Below are 22451 nucleotides of genomic sequence, written 5' to 3' on the forward strand. Positions count from 1 at the left end.
AACTACTTAAACCTAACTAACCTAAGGACACCACACACATCCATGCCCGAGGCAGGATGCGAACCTGCGACTGTAGCGGTCGCGCGGTTCCAGACTGAAGCGCCTAGAACCGCTCCGCCACACCGGCCGGCCAAGGAATACTCTGGCATCTTCTTTCTGTAGAATACAGACATAATAATATGCTGTAGAATTTCTTGAGGAAAGTATTTCCGTAGGGAACAATTATACCTGACGGTAGCTACCGGTGTAAATAGTTCTGCGGCGAAATACATGTAATTAATCACCTTAGAAGTAAGCTCAAAGTTCATATAAAATGGTTGCCGATTCGGTATACAATTTATTTTGTGTGTTTTCAGAAACGTTCTCTCCTTTAAGCTCCATTTGGTAGACTTCTAAGGTGTAAATCACTTTTTGAAAATGCATAAGAAATTTTCCACAAACGTAAGATCAACGCATACTGTTAGCCAGTTACTAAGTGATAATCATATACTGTGTTGTCGTTACTGTTGTAATGGGTACACGCACAGCAAAATGTCAGACGTACAAAGAAGGTGATGTAGCTAAGCTGTTCACCTCAGATATTTCATGAAGCGTTTAAGATATTCCGATATTGTTTTCACCTAAATTAATTGTGTGAATTCCACACTAAACGACGTATAATCTCTTTTCATAGTTACGTTAATTACAAATTTTTCGGTATCAACGTCACTTTTTAAAACGGGACCATAGTAATTTCTGATGCTAGCAGCGTATTTCTAAAAAGAAGGCAAATAAAAATGTAGTTCTCTCTTGAAATACAATTTGTAGCTTCGAATAATTTGTAGTATTTAGAACTTACGATTTAGCTATTTCGAACATGAAACCAATTGCTGTCTGAAGCTGACGTTAGTGCTGTTACTCAGACCCGCCACGACAGGGTGAGGGGCGCTCCAGCTTGACGCAGGTAAGATAGTCTACTTACAAAAGCGCAGTAATGGAGAAATGTTTAATTTACAACTGATACTAATCACAATTGTCTACATGTGATCTGATCACACCAATAGAAAGGAGAAGAATGTGGCACCTACATCTACATGACTACTCTGCAATTCACACTTACGAGTAAGTACCAGACATAAGGTCCACCGACCAACCTTCAGACTATTTCCTACCTTCCCACTCTCGAACAGTGCGCAGGAAATACCAACTCTTACGTCTCTCCGCGCGAGAGTTGATTTACCTTATTTTATTATGACTGTCATTTCTTTTTATGCACGCTAGTGTCAACAAAATATTTTCGCATTTGGAGGAGTTAGTTGGTGCCGATATTTCGTGAAAATATATCGCCTCAGCGAAAAACTCCTATGTTCCAATGATTGACTCCCCAACTCTCGTTTTATATCCGTGACACTTTCTCCCCTGTTTCGCGATAATACAAAATGAGCTGCCTTCTTTGAACTTTTTCGATATCCTCCATCAATCCCATCTGGTACGGATCTCTTACCTCACAGCATCACTCCACAAGAGGACGGATAAGCATAGTGTAGGCAGTCTCTTTAGTAGACCAGTTGCATCTTCTAAGTATTTCGCTACTAAAATGCTGTCTTTAGTCTGCCTTTCCCACAACATTACTTCTGTCATCGTTCCAACTTAAGTTGGTCGTAACTGTAATTGCTAGGCATTTAGTTGAATTAACACTCTTTAAGTTTGCATGATTTATTGTATAATATAATTCAACGAATTTATTTTCGTACTGCTACGGTCGCAGGTACGAATCCTGCCTCGGTCATGGATGTGTGTGATGTCCTTAGGTTAGTTAGGTTTAAGTGGTTCTAAGTCCAGGGGAATTACATTATGAAATGAGACACTTAAAGTAGTAAAGAAGCTTTGCTATTTGGGGAGCAAAATAACTGATGATGGTCGAAGTAGAGACGATATGAAATGTAGACTGACAATGGCAAGGAAAGCGTTTCTGAAGAAGAGAAATTTGTTAACATCGAGTATAGATTTAAGTGTCAGGAAGTCGTTTCTGAAAGTATTTGTATGGAGTGTAGCCATGTATGGAAGTGAAACATGGAGGATAAATAGTTTAGACAAGAAGAGAACAGAAGCTTTCGAAATGAGGTGCCACAGAAGAATGCTGAAGGTTAGATGAGTAGATCACATAACTAATGAGGAGGTATTTAACAGAATTGGAGAGAAGAGAAATTTGTGGCACAACTTGACTAGAAGAAGGGATCGGTTGGTAGGACATGTTCTGAGGCATCAGGGAATCACCAATTTAGTATTGGAGGGCAGCGTGGAGGGTAAAAATCGTAGAGGGAGACCAAGAGATGAATACACTAAACAGATTCAGAAGGATGTAGGTTGCAGTAGATACTGGCAGATGAAGAAGATAGCACAGGATAGAGTAGCATGGAGAGCTGCATCAAACCAGTCTCTCGACTGAAGACCACAACAACAACAACAACAACAAAGTCTAGGGGACTGATGACCTCAGATGTTAAGTCCCATAGTGCTTAGAGCCATTTGAACCATTTATTTTCGTACTTAGATCGATGGTCTCCACTTTTCCTTATTCATATACCACTGTCACCTCCCACACCATACATATATCGTGTCCAAGTCACTTTGCAATTGGTTTTGATCTGACTTTACTAGGCGCTAAATGACGGCATCATTTGTAAACAATCTAAGATGGATGCTCATATGGCATCTTAAATTTTTTATACAGGTTAGAAATAGCAGAGAGTCTAAAACACTTCCTTGGGAAACGCCGGGCATCAATTCTGTTTTCCTCGATGATTTTCCTTCGATCACTAAGCACTGTGGCCTTCCTGCCAGGAAATCTTTAACCTAGACGCACAACTAATTCACAGGAGCGCAGTTGGTTTAGTAGGCTCTTGTGAGGAACAGTGTCTAAAGCCTTCTGGATATCTAGAAATATGGAATGAATCTGAGATCCCCAGTCGATACCACTCATTACTTCTTACAAATAAAGAGCTATTTGTGTTTCACAAAAACTATATTTTCTGAATGCTTGTCGGCTACGTGTCAGTAGACCGTTTTCTTCAAGATAATTCATAAGGTACGACCACGATTTCCGTTCCGAAATGCTACTGGAAATCGACGTCAGTCATATGGGTCTGTAATTCAACAGATTACTCTTGTTTCATTTCTTGAGTGTTGGTGTGAGCTGAGCAACTTTCCAGTCTTTAGGTAAGGATGTGTCATCGAGCGAACGGTTGTTTATGATTGCTGAGTATGGAGCTATTTTACCAGCATACCCTGAAAGGAAACTGACTGGCATACAATGTGGACTTAAGTTTTGAAGCTGCTTCGCTACACCGTGAACATCTACTTCTAAGTTACTCATGTTGTTTACTGTTTCTGATTCGAATTCTCGAATATTTACTTCATCTCCTTTGGTGGGAATTTCGGAAAACCGTGTTTAGTAACTCGTGTTAGTGGCACTGACATCAGTAACGTTACCACTGCTATTAGACAATAAAGGCTTGATTTGTCTTGCAGCTGGTGTACTTTACATAAGACCAGAATCTGTTTTGATTTCCTGCCAGACATCGAAACAGACTTTCGTTGCTCAACTATTAAAACCTTTCCCCATTTAAGTCCGTTCCAAATTTCGAGCTTTTGTAAGACATCGCCAGTCTTGGAGATTTTTCGTTCTTTTAAATTTGGTTTGCTTTTTTTATCCTTCTTCAACAGTATTTAGACCTCCAGAATATAATTTCCACTGGAGCCGAGAGTGCTCTGATATGAAACTTCCTGTCAGATTAAAATTGAGTGCCGGACCGACACTCGAACTCGGGATCTTTGCCTTTCGCCTTTCGCGGGCAAGTGTTCTACCGACAGAGCTACCCAAACACGGAACAGAGCTTCTCCCCACAGCTTTAATTCTCCCAGTCCCTCGTTTCCTATCTGGCAAGCTTCACAGAAGCTCTCCTGCGAAACTTACGGAACTAGTACTCCTAGAAGAAAGGATATTGCACATACATTGCTTAGCCATAGCCTGGGGGATGTTTCCAGAATGAAGTTTTCAGTCTGCAGCGGAGTGTTTGCTGATATTAAACTTCCAACAAGTGGCTCTGAGCACTATGTAACTTAACATCTGAGGTCATCAGTCCTCTAGAACTTAGAACTACTTAAACCTAACTAACGTAAGGACATCACACACATCCATGCCCGAGGCAGGATTGGAACCTGTGACTTTTCCAGGCAGTGTTCTGTATTGTTTACCTTGGGGAATCAGTTCCGTCTCTTATTAATTTATTTGGTGTAAATCCCTAAATTGGCTTCGATGCTATTTCTCTCATTTTAAGCCACGTCTGGTCTACTCTTACATAGTTAGTGTGGAAGGGGAGGAGACTGCTTCTTAGGTGCGCATCAAGCAAATTTGTATCTGCTGCTCTAAACAGATATATTTTGAGACTTCCTGGCAGATTAAAACTGTGTGCCGGACGGAGACTCGAACTCGGAACCTTTGCCTTTCGCGGGCAAGTGCTCTACCAACTGAGCTACCCAAGCACGACTCACGACTCGTCCCACAGCTTCAATTCTGTCAGTACCTCTTCTCCTACCTTCCAAACTTCACAGAAACTCTTCTGCAAACAGGTGGGGACGGGTCGTGAGTATTGCTTGGGTAGCTCAGTTGGTAGAGCACTTGCCCGCGAAAGGCTCGGTCCGGCACACAGTTTCAATCTGCCAGGAAGTTTCATATCAGCGCACACTCCGCTGCAGAGTGAAAATCTCATTCTGGATACATCCACCAGGCTGTGGCTAAGCCAAGTCTCCGCAATATCTGTGGTAGAAGTTATGCCATTGTTTCTGCCATTGGCTCGAAAGAAAGGTGCCCGTCATAACTGATATAATTTGTAAAATAGGGAACATATGTATGAAGATTGTTAATAACGGCTTAGGGTCTTGAGTTTAATGTCAGTATACGGATTTGTACTGCAAAATTACATCAGCAGCAACAACAGAAAGGAAATCACAAAAGAAATAAGTCATAAAAACGTCCTTAAAATTCCATTTATGACATCAAATATTCGAAATGCCTTCCGTCTAATGCACTAAGCACATTTACAGTTATCAGTGCACGGACTTCATCTTTGAGTCCACCCAAGAAATATCAGTCCAGTAGCGTCCAATCAGACAAACGTGCAGGGCAACTGCTACCGCCTTCACGACGCGCCCAGTGCTTTCCTATCCCCAGGCGAGTAGAGCGCTGAGTGTCCATTGTCCATGTACCACATACATCTCTGCATTTCAAGTGGTACTTCGTCTAGGAGAACAGGTAGCGCTTCGTTCAGAAAATGCGCTTATCTTTTACCCATTAAGGTTTTTTTGCGTTGAAGTGAGGACCGGTACTATGTAGTCTCCCATAATCCAAAACCAAACGTTCACACTCTAGTGCCTGCGACGTTCCACCTGCCTGTCAGTGAGAATTCTCAGCGACCAAATAGTGCATGTTTCTTACATTCAGCTTTCCGTGATTTGTAGAGGTAGTTTCACATGTAAAGATAATATTCTGAAGAAAAGTATCTTTTTGTCCTGATTTCGTATTTGAACAGTGTGACGGAATTGCATGTGTCTTCTGCTTCCGCTGTTTAATCTGCTGGTAAAGTTACAGATGATACGAAGGGAAGCTGTTTGTGCGCAAAATGCAAACAACGCTTAGCTAACTTATTCTAGAGGAACTGTCAGTTTCGTTGAAGTGGCATGCGGATTTAGTGCATCAGCTACCAGAACACCTGTTTCATTTGGCCTCCTCGTTACTGGGTTGCTGCTTACCCTCTATAGCCCTTGCACATAACAATTTTTTGCACATTCGCTGATTTGTCATTCTAGTGTGACACTGTCTATCGGAATACCTTTTTCGGTACTGTTCAACTGTTCACATGACGTTCCTTCTGCATTCTTCGAAAAGAAGCAGCGTATCTAATATATTTTGCTTTATGAAACGCATCTGTTTTTTCAAACTAACCAGCACGTGAACGACACAGCTATATTTCCTCTGTGTCCCTTTGGTGTCGCGGAGGTGCAACGTTTTCCTTCCTCCGACTTGACGTGTTATCTTATTTGAGTATGAAATCACGAACTTCCGCGTAAGACCGTGATCGGTTTCGTGTTAGAAACCGATAAGTTATAATATTGTAATTGTTCGAAAACTAGCATTCGGGTTTAGAAGAGTGAAACGCCGTTGAATCAGTATTAGAAATATGACACTAAAAGCAGAAATTACTACAGTTCTAGTTGAGAAAGCGAAGTTGTATCGATATCACTGCTCTTAAAATAAACCTTATGTCGTTTAGTGAGGACTTCCTGAGTGAAAACAGGATTACGACATCTTATATGGTTACGAAAATATTTGATGTCAACAGCTTAGCTGATTCACTCTGCAGCCTGGAAAGAACGAGGTTCTATATGAAGACGGTATCTGTTATTTCAGGTATCTCTGAAAGAACAGATACCATCTTCAAATAGATAAGGCTTACCGGCCAAAGATCTTCTTCAGCGTGGATGCACTCACATTGCTCAACAATTACGGGAATCGGTAGATTGACTGCCGCTATTAATGAGCATACTGGGCAGGGGTACTAAAAATGTAGTGTGTGGACAGTAAGTTGCAAATGTGGGTCTCACGGAGAGCGTGACAGAGGTAAGTCCCTGCAGTCGCACTATACTCTGTGTCCTCGATGGCTCAGTCGGATAGAGTGCCTGCCATGTAAGCAGAAGACTCCGGGTTTAAGTCCACGTCGGAGCACACATTTTCAGGTGTCTCCGTTGATGTTTATCGACGCCTGCAAGCAGCTAATGGTTTGGATTTCATTGTAATTTTTATGGAACGAGGTTCAGTGATTAACGTCACGACGATGACTAGGTCATTAGAGACAAAGCATAGCTCGGATTAGGCAAGGCTGCGAAAATGACCGTGGCGTGCGTGTCAAACCGCGTCAACACCATACGCACCGCACCGCGCGGAACGGCTCTGAGCGACGCAGAATGGGATAGAGTGTTCGATGTATACCTACTTCCTATGTTCGTTTTGCACCGTTTTAGGCTGAAGCTTTTCTGTACTTTCTCGAGACCATCTAACCTAAGAAACCCGCTAACCCGTTTTGTTCACTTCATGCCAGTTGACATTTGTTGCTCGCCGCCTTGATGGTTTTGTAGTTTTGATGCCCAGTATTGTATGTACTTGTTCTGGGTTTATTGTAACTTTTATGGGGAACAGTGTATAATAATTGACATGAATGTGTGACGGTGAAATCGTATAGTACGTTTAAGAGTTCGGTGGTGCCTACCAACTATTTTCTTAAATCTATTGGAGCTTTGATCGGTATTTGGAACTATAAGAATTCATATTTATTTAAATACTGTCGGCTTCTTGCTATATTATGATCATATATTGTCATCGTCATCCGTCGGACAGGATTAATGATTACCTGTACGTCTTTTACAACTTGTTATTGTGTCTGAATTTTGTATACAAGTCCTAAAAATAGCTTCATGTATCATGCTGTACATCTCCTATGCTTACTGAGCACTAAGTTTAAGAAAGTGTTGATGCCCGTCTCCAACAGTGGGCCTAATCTTGTCAAAGCTACTCATCGAAATTAATACTGAATAAAACAATTCTGCTACGTGACTCAGCCCCCATCGCTGTTGCAAAGCCAGTAGGGATTGTCGTAGTACTAATAATAGTAGCAATAATCGTCGTCACCATCATTGGCTGTCACCGCCGGTAAGGTCATCGTCATTCGAGTTTATCCCGCCAATGCCAACTGCTTCGTGGCGGTTCGTGTTCACTCCCAATGCTATCACAATTATCGATACCCATAGAGTAACGCTCTACCAAAGCTGAGGTTAGTTGTTTTCGTGCAGCACATAAGTAACGTAATAATGGTAGGATTACCGGTATTATTGATAGCATTTGTAGGGAAAGAAACATAAATGAATGTGTGACAGAGAAACTGGGAGCCGACGACTTCTCTTTGCTTTTTCTTTTTTTCTTTTGTACATAATTACACAGTTCAGTGTTAGTCCATTGTGAGTTTTATAACATTACAAAATATAAATTGCATTTTGAAAGTAATAAAAATTAGTCGTTCGCGTAATTTTGTGCTCTTATGTAGCTTAATTACTTACTTTTGATGCAAGCACAGTTTACACGCACAAACATAAAAAATCTGTATAATGATTGTTGTTATTTTGTACTTAGTAGCACTTCGTCATGATCAAAGGCAAAAGTTTCCTGTTATTATTGATAAATACGATAATTGTCTACGAATAACGGAAACATATTTTATATAAGCTCTGCCAAGTATCGAAGCGATGTCTGATACGTTTCTGGTTCGCACTTTTTTTAAATTTTACCTTTTTGTCGTTAAAATTGCGTTTTCATGTGCTACATGATAAAGCTGTATTATTTTTTTATTTTTAATGCAACATACTTCTGTTTCACGTTCCAAATCAACGATTTTCGAATAAAACTTGAATTCAACAGTGACAGTTTCAATTTTGCTATAAAAACTGTTTACTTTTAAGTAATAGATAGAGGGATAATTACGTAGAGTAGAAATGTTCTGTAGGATATGTGGCCCTTTATATATCCACACTCAGTTTCTAGACGGTTTACCGTTTCCGGTTTCTAGCAGAATCTAGTAAGAGACTGATAGCATATGCAAACAAAGGGATCGAAATGAGGTAACACCCGATATGTATGCAACACACCTAACATACAGATAACTCGGTTACGATCTTAACTGACAAAAGCAGGTAACTTAACGGCAGTTTTACAACTTGGATAATTGCACCGAATAACTAGTCCGCCAGCCCACGTGTAGAAGAAATATTTCACATATCGTGACTACAAACAGACCGGATCATTTCGAGAGTTTCACCAACGAGACAGGGTTTAGCAATTGTGACGATATTACAAGGTCAATGTCCTCCAAGGGGAAAAAAAAGACATCGAGGATGTTAGGAAAATATTTGTCTTTCATTGAAGTGACAGTCAGTAACAACCTACTTATATGACAAATTGAGAATACAGGACAACCGTGATGAAATCTGAAAGCTGCAGTGAAGATATACCAAGTAAATTAAAAGACAGCAAAGATCTGCCTTGGTTTAATGTTATATTCCGAGACAGTTGCGAAAACAAAGAGTATAACACTCTCACTTCAAAATAGACTGCCAGTAAACTGTTAGAGAAAACGTAGTAGCAACTCGTCCATTCTTAAGAAGAGCTATGCGTTAAACCGGCAATATTTTTCGTAGTCGGATCCTGACGAGAGATTTATCAGAAAATCCTTATAAATTCGGTCACTCATAAAATAAATTTATGGATTTAAATCTTCCATACATCCTCTCGTGGATCCGCCTAGTGCTTAAACTGAAGACATCAGAGGGAAAGTAGAAACATGAAATTCCTCATTTGAAAATGTGTTTATGAATGAGAGTACTACCATACCAGTGTCTGGCCGGCACAAAGCCTAAAGAATGAAAGATTCTGATGTAAGCACCTCTAGTATTGAAGAACAATAACATTGCTCAAAGCAAACAAGGTACCAGATCTAACTGAATTCCATTTACATTTTTCAACGAATACGCTGTGGAACGAGTCCCTCTCCTAGCTCATATTTATCGAGAATTTGTAACGTAGTGAACGGTCGCATGTGGCTGGAAAAGAGGGTATGCAACTCCTGTTACGGTAAAGGAACGTATGCACAGACCAATATCGCTGCCCTTCGACTTACACTGTTATTGCAAGACACATTTGTAGTTTTGTTTTCACCGAGGTATGTTTCAGCAATTTCTGTGCTGTCTTCTGGGGGTTTATTTGTTTATTTGACTTCTGCAGAACTGGTATATGTTAACCTCTAGATAAAGTTTTGGTATAAAATATTTAAATTTGTAGAATGAGTGATTATTGCAGAATATTTTAACTTGGTTTTGCACATAGTACAGAGTTCAGACATGTATCGCTGAGTTGAGGCATTCTATGTTGTTTATTTACGCTAGGTATAAAGGTTGTAGGTTTGTAGTAGTTTTGGAAATGAAGTAGATGTATGTATTTGTTTACATACCTTACATGAAATTGTTGGATGTTTTTGCTAATAGCTTTAGGTCTACTACGCAATCCACAGCTTGTCATTTGCAAACAGCAAAACGTTGTTTTATCTTTGTGTTTATTATGCGTTTCCGACCGAGAATCACTATGTATCGTGTTATTTAGCGCGTAACTTACAGTTTTTGAAGTTGTGGTGTGTTTACTTAGAAGAAATAAACGCGTTACCCCGACACAAACACAGGTCAGAAAATCCGTAATATGGATTATTTGAAGTAACCTCCGCCATGCAGTGGCTTATGGAGTGTACATATCTATATGTAGAGGCTTTAGTTTGTAACAGTCTTACCGGGTGGACACCTACAGATAGAAACGGAAGTTTCTACATCTGCAACCAACGATCGCCATTGCTTACACAGTGGATAAAGCTCCCACCATCACACTCACATAGTTGTCTTATACCGGACCTTCTTAACATTTCTTTCATTCTCCTAGTCTACAAATTTTTGTTACTTTGTAGTTGTCAACTTAATTTAAAATACGGTTTTCAGCTCTAAATCAACTATAGTGGTCAGAATCGTTGCGAACACTATAACCAGAACCAGCACCAGCGCTAACCACATCACCAGCACTGTCGTCAGCTACAGCACCACCAACACCACCATCATACCAAGGCACCACTAAGAGCTCTGTCACTAGCTCCACCTGCAGCTGTGTTCTCAGCACCATCCCTACCAGTAGTACCTACTCCACTGCCACAAATACCACTCTCGCCAGGTCACTGTCACTATTGTAGGCACATGGTAGTACAATGCTGTGCAGAACTTGAGGACGAAAGTAACTTTCGCATGATGTGTTACTGTCAAGTAACAAAACTTGATGAAACTTGGACCATACACAGAAAGAGCTGCTGCAGTACAGTACAGAAGGTAATTGTTAAGTTAAACGCAATGAGACAAACAGAAATGATAATTTTATTCGAAGACAATAATTATACTCAAGTCACCACGATTCATGATGGCTCCTGGATGTTACAAAAGGTGGGACATGGCTTTTAATCTGCTGTCTCATCACTACAGACGGCAGTGTATGGTCTGCAACGTGTTTCCACGCTGGCCACAAGGCTGGGAAGGATTTCCTGTGGTGGGAAATTCCATTCTTCTACCAGTTTGCCAACTGTTGGTAGGCCGTTGGTACATGTGGACTTGCTACAATACGTCCTCCCAAAATATCCCATACATGTTAGGTCAGATTTAAGTCGGAGGAACGGGCAGGCCAGTCCATTCGCCGAATAGCCTCTAATTCTACAAGCCTTTTCACCTGCGGTGTTCGGTGCGGTTGTGCATTGCAATTTACAAAAATGAAGTTAGGGCCGAATACACCCCTGAAAACATGCACATGGGGTAGGAGTACAGTGTCACATTAACGTTGACGTGTGCGTGTACAGTGTTCACAGGTATGGAGGTAAGTATTCTTATGCAACATTATGCTTCCCCACACCATATATGCCGGCCGCGGTGGTCTAGCGGTTCTAGGCGCTCAGTCCGGAACCGCGGGACCGCTTCGGTGGCAGGTTCGAATCCTGCCTCGGGCATGGATGTGTGTAATGTCTTTAGGTTAGTTAGGTTTAAGTAGTTCTAAGTTCTAGGGGACTGATGACCACAGATGTTAAGTCCCATAGTGCTCTGAGCCATTTGAACCATTTGAACCACACCATATGACCTAGACTAAAGTATCATATTCGACAATGGTCCTGGGTGCATTACGTTTTCGAAGTCTCGTCATGTAAAGGTATGTTCAGAATCACTAACCAGACTTCATCTGCCGTCATCTGAGAAGTACATGCGACCCCACTCTTCGTTGGTCAAGTCCTTGTGCTTTTGGCATCATCATAAACGCTGCCATCAATGTCTGGGTGTTAACAGAATCCAACACACTGGTCATTGGGCAAAGAGAGCAACCCCAAATGTATTGTGTAAATTGGTTTTGGAATGGGGACAAAGGAAAGGAAAGCAAAGGAAGTTATAAGATATAAGTTGCATAAAGACTTTATGTCTAATCAGAGCAATGAGTGAAAATGTGTGCCGGACCAGGACTCGAACACAGGATATGCTGTTGACTAAGCAACTGCGTTAACCACTGCACCACTTGGACACAGTCTTAATCGCAAATGCGTGGAATATCACGGCATGCTACTCGGCCGACCCACATTCCCACAAAGCGCAACCACTTTTCTGCAGGCCCCATCGCTGTCCTCCGTGCTCGCCTACTTTTGATTTCCGGTGGAGGAACAACGTAAATGTGCATCTGCACTCATGGTTGTGGTTTCATAGCCCATCGGGCCATATCAGTCATATGTGTGAGCATGGTGGGCATAGACGGGCACCGCGGGTAAGTGATGTCATTAGGTGGAATTGTGGGTCAGCTGAGGATCGTGGCGATACAGTCTGCGCATTTACGATTAACGCTGTGTCTGGGTGGCCCAGCTTTCGCAGTCGTACAGTGCGGACGTGCTGTTGTTTCCGCATGCGGAACGCGCACGCTCGCTGTTGTTTACTTTCAGCGACCATCACTTACGTGTTGCTTACGTTTACAAGAACCATGGCCAACCGTTTTCGAAAATCAACTCTACGATTCCCCTTCTGCAATGACTATACCCGACCAAAGACCTTGGAGGTAGAACGCTTCTTACGCGACGTAGCTAAGATCGCAGCTTCCCATATTTTGGGCATCCATTTGTACGGTGTACGTCAAAGTCGTCAATGACGCGGCGTCCGAAAGAATGCTTCGACACGTCAAACATCGACTACACTTTTGCCACGCCGACGGAAACGTCGGAGTGGTCACTGCCCACCACGCAGGCTTGGGAATGCGCTCTATACGAGTTTTCGAACTAACATTCGAGCTCCCGGTGGAAGACGTTATCGCGGCTCTCCGCCCCTATGGCACTGTACGTGGCCACACTGCCGAACGCTGGGCGTAATTCCTAACGTATCTCGATCTTAACGGTGTACGACAGATCACCATAGATCTCCATCGCCAAGAGCCATTTTACCTGCAAATCAGCGGGTACCGCACGTTCGTCATATACGACGGCCACCCCAAGACCTGTTCCGGGTGCGGCAGAGAAGACCACCTCAGGTCTGAGTGTCTTCAGCGACGAATGACCCAACGGCCAGCCGCTACGGCGGCGCCTCCGACTCCGACTACGGTTTTACCAACCACCTACGCATCGGCGCTCTCTTCTCTGCCGTCCGTCGGACCCTGTACCGGTGACCCTTCGAGCTGCTACGGACACCGCCGGAGTTGACGCGTCACGCCCACACGTTACTCCGGCGCCAGCGACGACTTCCGATCCCTTCCGGCCGAGGATATGGACGTCCCTTCACTTATCGTCTCCTCGACGGTCTTCCTCCCAGACCACCGCGACTCCCTCCCGTCTTCCGACACATACAACACGCAAACAACGTTCACCTAAAAAGGGCAAGAGGCGGCGCCGCACTGTCCAGTAACGAGATAGCTCACCTCCCCCTGATGCTCCAGAGGCCGTCCAGCCCGACGAGGCCTCGGAGTCCTGCACGCCGATAAGAATGACGACAACGCGACGCCGGCTCTGGCTGTGCCGGAGCCTACTCTGCCGGTCCGCCCAGGTGCACCTGAACCGATGGACTTGGCCGTAGCGACTGCCGCCGAGACGCTCTTCGCTCCTACGGACAAGGTGGAACGTAAGAACGCCACAAGGACAGCGCCCTCGATCGCTTGGAGTGACGACTTCGACGACGGCACAAACCACACGCTGGGAACGGAGTTACCGCTGACGGAGACCTCGTTACGCCGCCGTCAGTTGGTGCACGGCACGGCTCGCCACTGCTCGTCCTAAGCTGATGGAGTTCTCCTCCACAGCGAGGCACGACTCCAAAATTACAGAATAGCAACGATCAACACTAACAACATTAGCTCCCGCGTGAAAATTCAACTGGTGCGAGACGTGATATGGGTATCGGATGTCGACGACGTACTACTAATGGAAGTACACTTACCCACACTTTCGGACGTCGCGGGTGTAACACTTATCCTTCTCCTGGTGACCACCTGGGGCGTGGCGTAGCCATCTACGCCAGAGAAGGCATTCCGGTGGCATCTTTCGTCCGCCAAAGGCATGGAAGTCACCGTCATGGGGACGCGTATTGTCAACATTCACGCTCCGCCATGCTCCACCCGCAGACGCGACATAGCACACTTCTATTCAGAAGAAATCGCCCCTTTGTTTCTTGGGTGCTGTGACCATTACTTGCTTGGGATGATTTTAATTGTGTCCTGCACCCTAAGGATCAAATGCCCCACTACAACACCGGTCAAGAACTGTTCTACATCTACATCTACACTCCACAAGCCACCCAACGGTGTGTGGCGGAGGGCACTTTACGTGCCAGTGTCATTACCTCCCTTTCCTGTTCCAGTCGCGTATGGTTCGCGGGAAGAACGACTGTCTGAAAGCCTCCGTGCGCGCTCGAATCTCTCTAATTTTACATTCGTGATCTCCACGGGAGGTATAAGTAGGGGGAAGCAATATATTCGATACCTCATCCAGAAACGCACCCTCCCGAAACCTGGCGATCAAGCTACACCGCGATGCACAGCGTCTCTCTTGCAGGGTCTGCCACTTGAGTTTGTTAAACATCTCCGTAACGCTATCACGGTTACCAAATAACACTGTGACGAAACGCGCCGCTCTTCTTTGGATCTTCTCTATCTCCTCCGTCAACCCGATCTGGTACGGATCCCACACTGATGAGCAATACTCAAGTATAGGTCGAACGAGTGTTTTGTAAGCCACCTCCTTTGTTGATGGACTACATTTTCTAAGGACTCTCCCAATGAATCTCAACCTGGTACCCGCCTTACCAACAATTAATTTTATATGATCATTCCACTTCAAATCGTTCCGCACGCATAGTCCCAGATACTTTACAGAAGTAACTGCAACCAGTGTTTGTTCCGCTATCATATAATCATACAATAAAGGATCCTTCTTACTATGTATTCGCAATACATTACATTTGTCTATGTTAAGGGTCAGTTTCCACCCCCTGCACCAAGTGCCTATCCGCTGCAGATCTTCCTGCATTTCGCTGCAATTTTCTAATGCTGCAACGTCTCTGTATACTACAGCATCGTCTACGAAAAGCCGCATGGAACTTTCGACATTATCTACTAGGTCATTTATGTATATTGTGAAAAGCAATGGACCCATAACACTCCCCTGTGGCACGCCAGAAGTTACTTTAACGTCTGTAGACGTCTCTCCATTGATAACAACATGCTGTGTTCTGTTTGCTAAAAACTCTTCAATCCAGCCACACAGCTGGTCTGATATTCCGTAGGCTCTTACTTTGTTTATCAGGCGACAGTGCGGAACTGTATCGAACGCCTTCCGGAAGTCAAGAAAAATAGCATCTACCTGGGAGCCTGTATCTAATATTTTCTGGGTCTCATGAACAAATAAAGCTAGTTGGGTCTCACACGATCGCCTATTCCGGAATCCATGTTGATTCCTACAGAGTAGATTCTGGGTTTCCAAAAACGACATGATACTCGAGCAAAAAGTATGTTCTAAAATTCTACAACAGATCGACATCAGAGATGTAGGTCTATAGTTTAGCGCATCTGCTCGACGACCCTGTCGTCCGTTCTCTGTTCCTCCGCAACACTTCGGCCACCTGTACACGTCACTTACTAAGTACTGCCCAACCTTGGCTTGGCGGCTGGAATTGGCTAAACCTGCCATTCGACGTACCTTGATTCAGTATGGCAAAGAAGAAGCTGCGTGGCGCCGGCATACTACCGACTATTTCTACGCAGTTCTCCTCGACCTGGACGCACAGACGCCCACCCCAGAATCCCAGAGAGAACTCAGCATATTTAAGGCACAAATCGTATCGCTGACACGCCGTAGACATCAGGGGGCGATGGTGCGGACCCGACGTCAAGATTCGGCGCAACAGGAACACTCCACCATGCATCGTCTCACCTCCGATAGGAAACACCGACGAGAACGACTCGTCACCGAGATCTCCACCTATCGCGCCCATCACGTCACGTGTCAGGCCGAAATTATCAATGCCTCTGTAGATGACTTTCACACAACGTACCAGGAGGAGACTACCAACAATCGCGCTGACTAGTTTGTGTTACCACACAGAACTCGCACCCTCGCCAGCGACGAGGCGGATGAGCTGGGGGAGCCGGCTACTGCGACGGAGTCCGCGATGCAATCAAAAAAGGTGCTCTGTATAAGTCACTTGGCGTCGACGGATTGCCAATAGAATGTTATCCCGCTTTCCTTGCGCTAATGGCGTCTCGGTGGAACTGTTGACAATGGGGAACGCCGTACCGCCGTCCTTTGTCATGGAAGTTATTATACCCATCTATAAACTGACACCGGGAGTGACGACACCACATTACCGTCCCCTAACTCTGCTTAACGCAGACTATAAAATTTTGTAAGACTCCTGGGGACGCGTTGCCGCAAGATACGGCCCGGCATTCTATCCCCAGAACAGACAACTCCGGGTGGCTCAGGTAATATACAAACGGCCAGGGCAAAGGAGAATGTAGCTGCGTGCAGACTCAGCGCCGGGGCGGTTGTCATTGATTTTGACAGCGCATTCGACAGGGTGCGGCATCGTTTCCTGTTCTCAGTAATGAGACAAATGGGTTTTTCACCCGCATTTATCGATATCATCCGGTGCCCGTACGGCAGCGCCGAATCGCTGATTCAGAGCAATAGCGGTGTGGCGGTACCAGTGACCGTCCGGCGCTCCATAAGCCAGGGTTTGCCACTTTCGACACTACTCTGTGCCATAGCCCTGGAGTCACTCATCGCGAGTCTGACGACCCACCATCCTGGTCTCACTTTGCGACGGCCCACTTCTCGGTATCGTGCATATGCGGAGGACCACCTCCTCCTTGCCCGCTCCCGGGATGAAACAAAAATGGTTCTCGATTTTATATCATCGTACGGAACTACAGCGGGCAGTAGCACGAATGTGGCTAAATCCTCGGCGATGGCCACAGGATGTGGCCTCTCACACGACTACTTAGCACCTCTCCCGTGCGTACAGAAAATCCGATACCTTTGTGTCATCTTCACCTCCACGGTGCGCCGCTCCGCTGGCATCAATTTTCGGCGTACTCTCCAAATTACCGGCACGGCGGTGCGGCAAAATCTTCTCTGCCGACTCGATTCTTGCCATAAACTATTGGATACAGCCTCCAGACAGCACTCGGATACTTCCTTACGGCCGGTAAGCTCTTTAAGGTCCGTTATGAAATGCGCACCCTCCCCCCGAGAGCGTGCGGCCACGGCCATGTCAATGTGCGACTCCGAGCTGCGTCATTGTACATGTCCACCATGCACAAGCAGTGGAACGGGGACGTTTCCCTTACGCGCAGATTGTAAGATGTGTATATTTCTAATGTTTAATGTCAAATCACAATTAATGAAAGATGTTCATATTTTATTAATAGGATTAAGTAGGAATAATTAATATTTGTCATGTTGGAAATAATTGTGGTAGCAGGGAATGTCTGCACCAAAGTATTGTTGACAAGAGAGACCGCAAATTGATATAATTTTTAAAAGAGCGGGAAAGACCGCGCATTGATACATTTTGTAATAGTAGCAGGGATTGTTTGCACCAGAAAGCATTGTTGGCAGGAGAAACGGCACTTTAGCGTTCGTAGGAAGTCAGTAGTAAGCGAGAAGTGAAGCGAGTCGGTAGCATGTCTGAAGCGAGAGGTTGAGAGGAGCGGTGTGCCGGCCAGCCACTAGCTATGATTTACAAGAGATTATAAACGGATGTACAGAGACATCAGCTAACTAACTAACTAACTAATATTATTGAATTAATTTTTTTGAGAAATTCAACACTACTGAAGGTATGTTTGCGCATTGCTAGTTGTAAGATTATTGTAAAAAGTAAGTCCCATTTGAAAGTTTGTAAAATCATTTCATTCAGAATATAATTAACTTTTTCCAGCAATATTGCATTTCTAATTATAATCCATCCCAAAAACCATCAACGTAAAACTTTGCAAAATTTTATTGTTGCCAAGAAAAAGTTTAACTATGAATTACTTAATTTCAGTCAAATTAATTAAAGAATAACGTCAGCTTTGCTATTAAAGAATAACGTCAGCTTTGGTAATAAATACAGCCACTTGTTATGAAAGCCCACCAGCAGCTAATAGAGTATAGTAAAACACAGTAAGTATATTCATGTCGCAGTTTCATGTAGCAGTCAGATGGCAATCCAGTAACAGTAAAAAAGGTAAGGAACAGTTTTGGGTTATTGCAGATAACGACTGAGGGCCACGACGACGACACATTCTATGTTTCGTCGAAATAATCAGAAAATCACTTTTAATAAGCAGCAATTAAATTTGTATGCAAAGATAGAGAAAGAGAATAAATTTCAAAGGGAAGATTTCATTTGTTATTATTAAGCAAGAGATAGAAATCTTAAGGGAAGGTTTCATAGTTTATTGTAAAAGGGAATTTTATGAATAACATAAGTGGTACAGAGGAGACGGGAAGGTTTCAAGATTGGTGGAAACTCTTACGCCCGCGACCATATCGCCGCCGGTACCAGCTGCCACATCACGCACCATCTGATTTCATCGTCGACCTCAGTTATGCTCACACTCACTTACCGAGCAGGCGTCTTCCTCGAACCAAAGACTTCTACATCCCACTGCTTCGTTACGTATCCAGCAACAATGTCGAACTCAAACATCCACCGACTCGGTGGCCCACGGTTTGGCGTCACGTCCACCAGCGTTTCCTTCCCTCCAACGTCCGGGCCACATGGTACCATGTGGCATGTGGAAAATTCGACACAACTCAACGTCTTCACGCCATCTGACTAACGGACATTCCGCTTTGTTCAATTTTCCACTTCGTAGATGACGATGCCCACCACTCGACCTGTGCTGCCGCCAATGCCGTCTGGAAACCGGGTCGATAGTTCTTTGCCTGCTATCTCCGCGTTCCGCCGGATTCGATTCACCCATGGACTTCTATCCATCCTGAGGATACTTATTTCTGCGCCACCAATAATCACGCTATTGTATAGTTTAAGGGGTGAAAGATCATTTACCTGTATGATGATGGCGATACTTCACGCCTTGACTTCTGGCAGTACTTAGAAGCCGCCCACAATGAAGTCGAGTTGCGACCGCGCTACCGCGCCCTCTCCGCCAATTACCTTCGCGCGATCTTTATGTCACCCCCGCTCAGCTGGATGGTGCCACACGCGGACGATACTCTGCCCCCCCCCCCCCCCCCCCTCGCACCTTCCCAGCCCCCCACCCCGCCGCAGTCATCTGAGATTCTCCGCACTACATTTCTATATCGTAGCCCACAGTAGAGCAGACGCATGGACACGCGCCACTTGCTTTGATACACTATACCAGAGCACGCTGGTCATTCCCCCAACTGTACCGGCCCTCCTCCTCGGCTTCTGCCCTCCTTTCGGGCGCTTCTTCCCGGTAGTGGTGCCGGGGCACCGTGGTCAGGCCTCGCATGTTGACCCCCTCCCCACTCTGCCTCCACGCCCCATCTGCCGAGCAGGGGGATGCCTGCGAGTCTTATCATTCCGCCGCACCTTCTTCCCTCTTTGTCTACGGCCTTGTGGGGCGGCGAAGAAGTTGTCGAATGAGTTGTTTGAATGTTCATTTCACGTAACAGACTATTGCCGATGCAACATATGTGGGACGGCAAAGAAGTCGTTGTTTAATGTTGAATGAAAGTTGAACATTGCCACCTTAAATCACGCGAGCCTGGCAACTAATTTGGTGGCCAGTCAGAAAGCGAAGGGAAACTTACTGACCTTAGTTCCCAGTCTGCACGGCCACATTCCTGTAGAGCCCAGCTAAACGAAAAATATCCATAGTTCTTCACGGGATTAGGGCTGCTTCAATAAAATTTAAAGTTCCAAACAAGATTTTATTATCTTAAAGGCTCACACAAATTACTCGAAACTTCTGAAAATGCTAAAGACATTAAATATTGTTAATTCAGCCAATCGTTTAATAGTTCAGAGGCGACTTCTACAGCAAGTTCCTCCCGAATAGTTCATTACTCTAACTAACGGTGCTCTATTAATAGTTCGCAATAATGTTAAAAAAAAAGATTAATGCTCGCCTTAAAAGTGGAGTTAGTCACCACTTGCCACGCGGAATTATACTTCACACGGACGGCACAATAAAAGTTTGTTACCGAAGTCTAAACGATCCAGGACGGTGTACAGTCCTCGCGATTTTCAATGTCCGTTTACATTGCTAAGTACGCGCATGTCACAGCCCGCTATGACGTCACCCGAGGCGAGGCGCGATCGGACGTTAAGCTCGCGTAGACTAGGCGTTGGTCTAATGCGGAGTGAGCTTACTACTGCCTCTGCCGCTCTTTTTATATAGCTCCGGCGCGTACCGCCAAGAGAGCATCTGTTCTTTCGGTTCCTATGCAGATGCCTGCAGCGTCCAAATGATCGCTATCTCAGGCACATAATCTTAAATATCACATTTAATAATAGCTTTACAAACTTCTCAATTTTTGTATACATACATCTGAGCAGTACAGAAGCACGTAGAAAATCTCAGCCCGCTAAAATTAAAACTTTACTCTCTAGAATTTTTACAATGGAACTAACGGTAGATGGTTACCTCTGAACCATAGCTTTATCAAGACTTGTATCAGCTGTTAATTATGCTACAAGACTAAAACTTGGTGTAGCTTTGTTAATTGTCCTATCTGATCATTGGTCTTAAAGAATTTGTTTTATCATTAAAATTTAAAGTACTTAATCTATAATGCTTATGTACATTTTACTCACAAAAGTAGTTTTTACTAAATTACTAAAAAACTAGAAGAGGTAACTGATTGTGGTATTTCCATTATTATTATTAGGGTGAACTGAAGCATCCTACCAATTTTCAATATTGTAGCTCTATTATTTCGCGCCTCTGATTTTTCCGAAAAACGCGGATTCTGGAGTCAATTTTGGTTTTATGGTTTTGGAAACCAGCACCACTCATTAATGACTTCTTACTGCACCTTCTCACCAAATTTTGGCTTCCTAGCGTCATTATTTAGCGCCTCCTATTTTTCTTTCAAAACGTGAATTTTACGTAAACTACTAATTTTATAACATTAAGATTTGTTACCTGAAACATTATTACATAGAACTATACTTTAACAAAGTTTTACACACAAATCTTAATTTTTACTTTTATGTTAAATGTGGTGCAATACTATATGCAGGCGCGTTACGATGACGTGACGCTACTAGCAGTGAACTAGGGTAAGTCCCGTGCACTCGCTCGCCTCTGTATCTTATACATGATACAGCGCTTGCTTTGCTTCATCACCCCCTTTTTAATTTTCGTGAAAATCTATTTTTGAACAAAATTAAATTTCTAAAAGAACAAACAAGCGATGGATTACTTTAGTATACCTCTTTCAACTTAAGTTGCTTCTTCTTGGGAAATTCCTTATTACTACATACACAAAATAACCATACTCATATACACATAGAAAACCTAGTACAGAAGACATTCACAAATTATTTACATACATTTACATGGAAATATAAATTTTTCAATGGTTACAAAATAGTTTTTTTTTCTTTAAAATCAGTCTCTTCCTGAAAAAGAAAATACACACGACTTTTATCACAGCAACGCACTCACATTTTTCTTTTACTATAATACTCGGCACTGTGGTGGGTGTCCTATTGTAACACTCATTTAATTTCACTGATTGACAAAATTGTGGGAGGAAATTGTATTCACTGTGGTTTGCGTCTCTACTTCCAATCTCCCTACCGCTTGTTGTCAGTCATTCATGCAGCCTGCATGTCCCTGAGAAACAGACAATACAGTCTAAGTTTCTGTTTTCAACTTATATCTAAGGCAGGACAAAGTACATTTTATAGTTTATATTCTGGCACTATTTTACTAATTGTGAAGTTGTCAGAAAGACATTTAGCACTAAGTCGTATCTGATACAATAGCTCCTACTTTCTTCTTTCATAAATAATCTTTTAGGTTCCTAAATAGTGAAAATTCTTTTAGCAAATTAATATATTAAGATCTTGCTTCAACTTAGAAAATTGAGTAACCTTTTAGTTTTAATGTACTCTGGCTTAATTATCGTATGGATTAGTTCATCAAAGAAGTCATTTGCTGACCAGCACTTTGCTTTATTGTATGAATTACTAAAGAAATTAGTTATTTTCAGTATACCGATTCCAAATTTCTGCATTTTCCAATATTTGTGTGTTTCTGTTGTCTGTTTAACTATTTATTTGCCTCAAGC

The sequence above is a fragment of the Schistocerca gregaria genome, chromosome X (assembly GCF_023897955.1).
Source record: "Schistocerca gregaria isolate iqSchGreg1 chromosome X, iqSchGreg1.2, whole genome shotgun sequence".
Taxonomy (NCBI): Eukaryota; Metazoa; Arthropoda; class Insecta; order Orthoptera; family Acrididae; genus Schistocerca; species Schistocerca gregaria.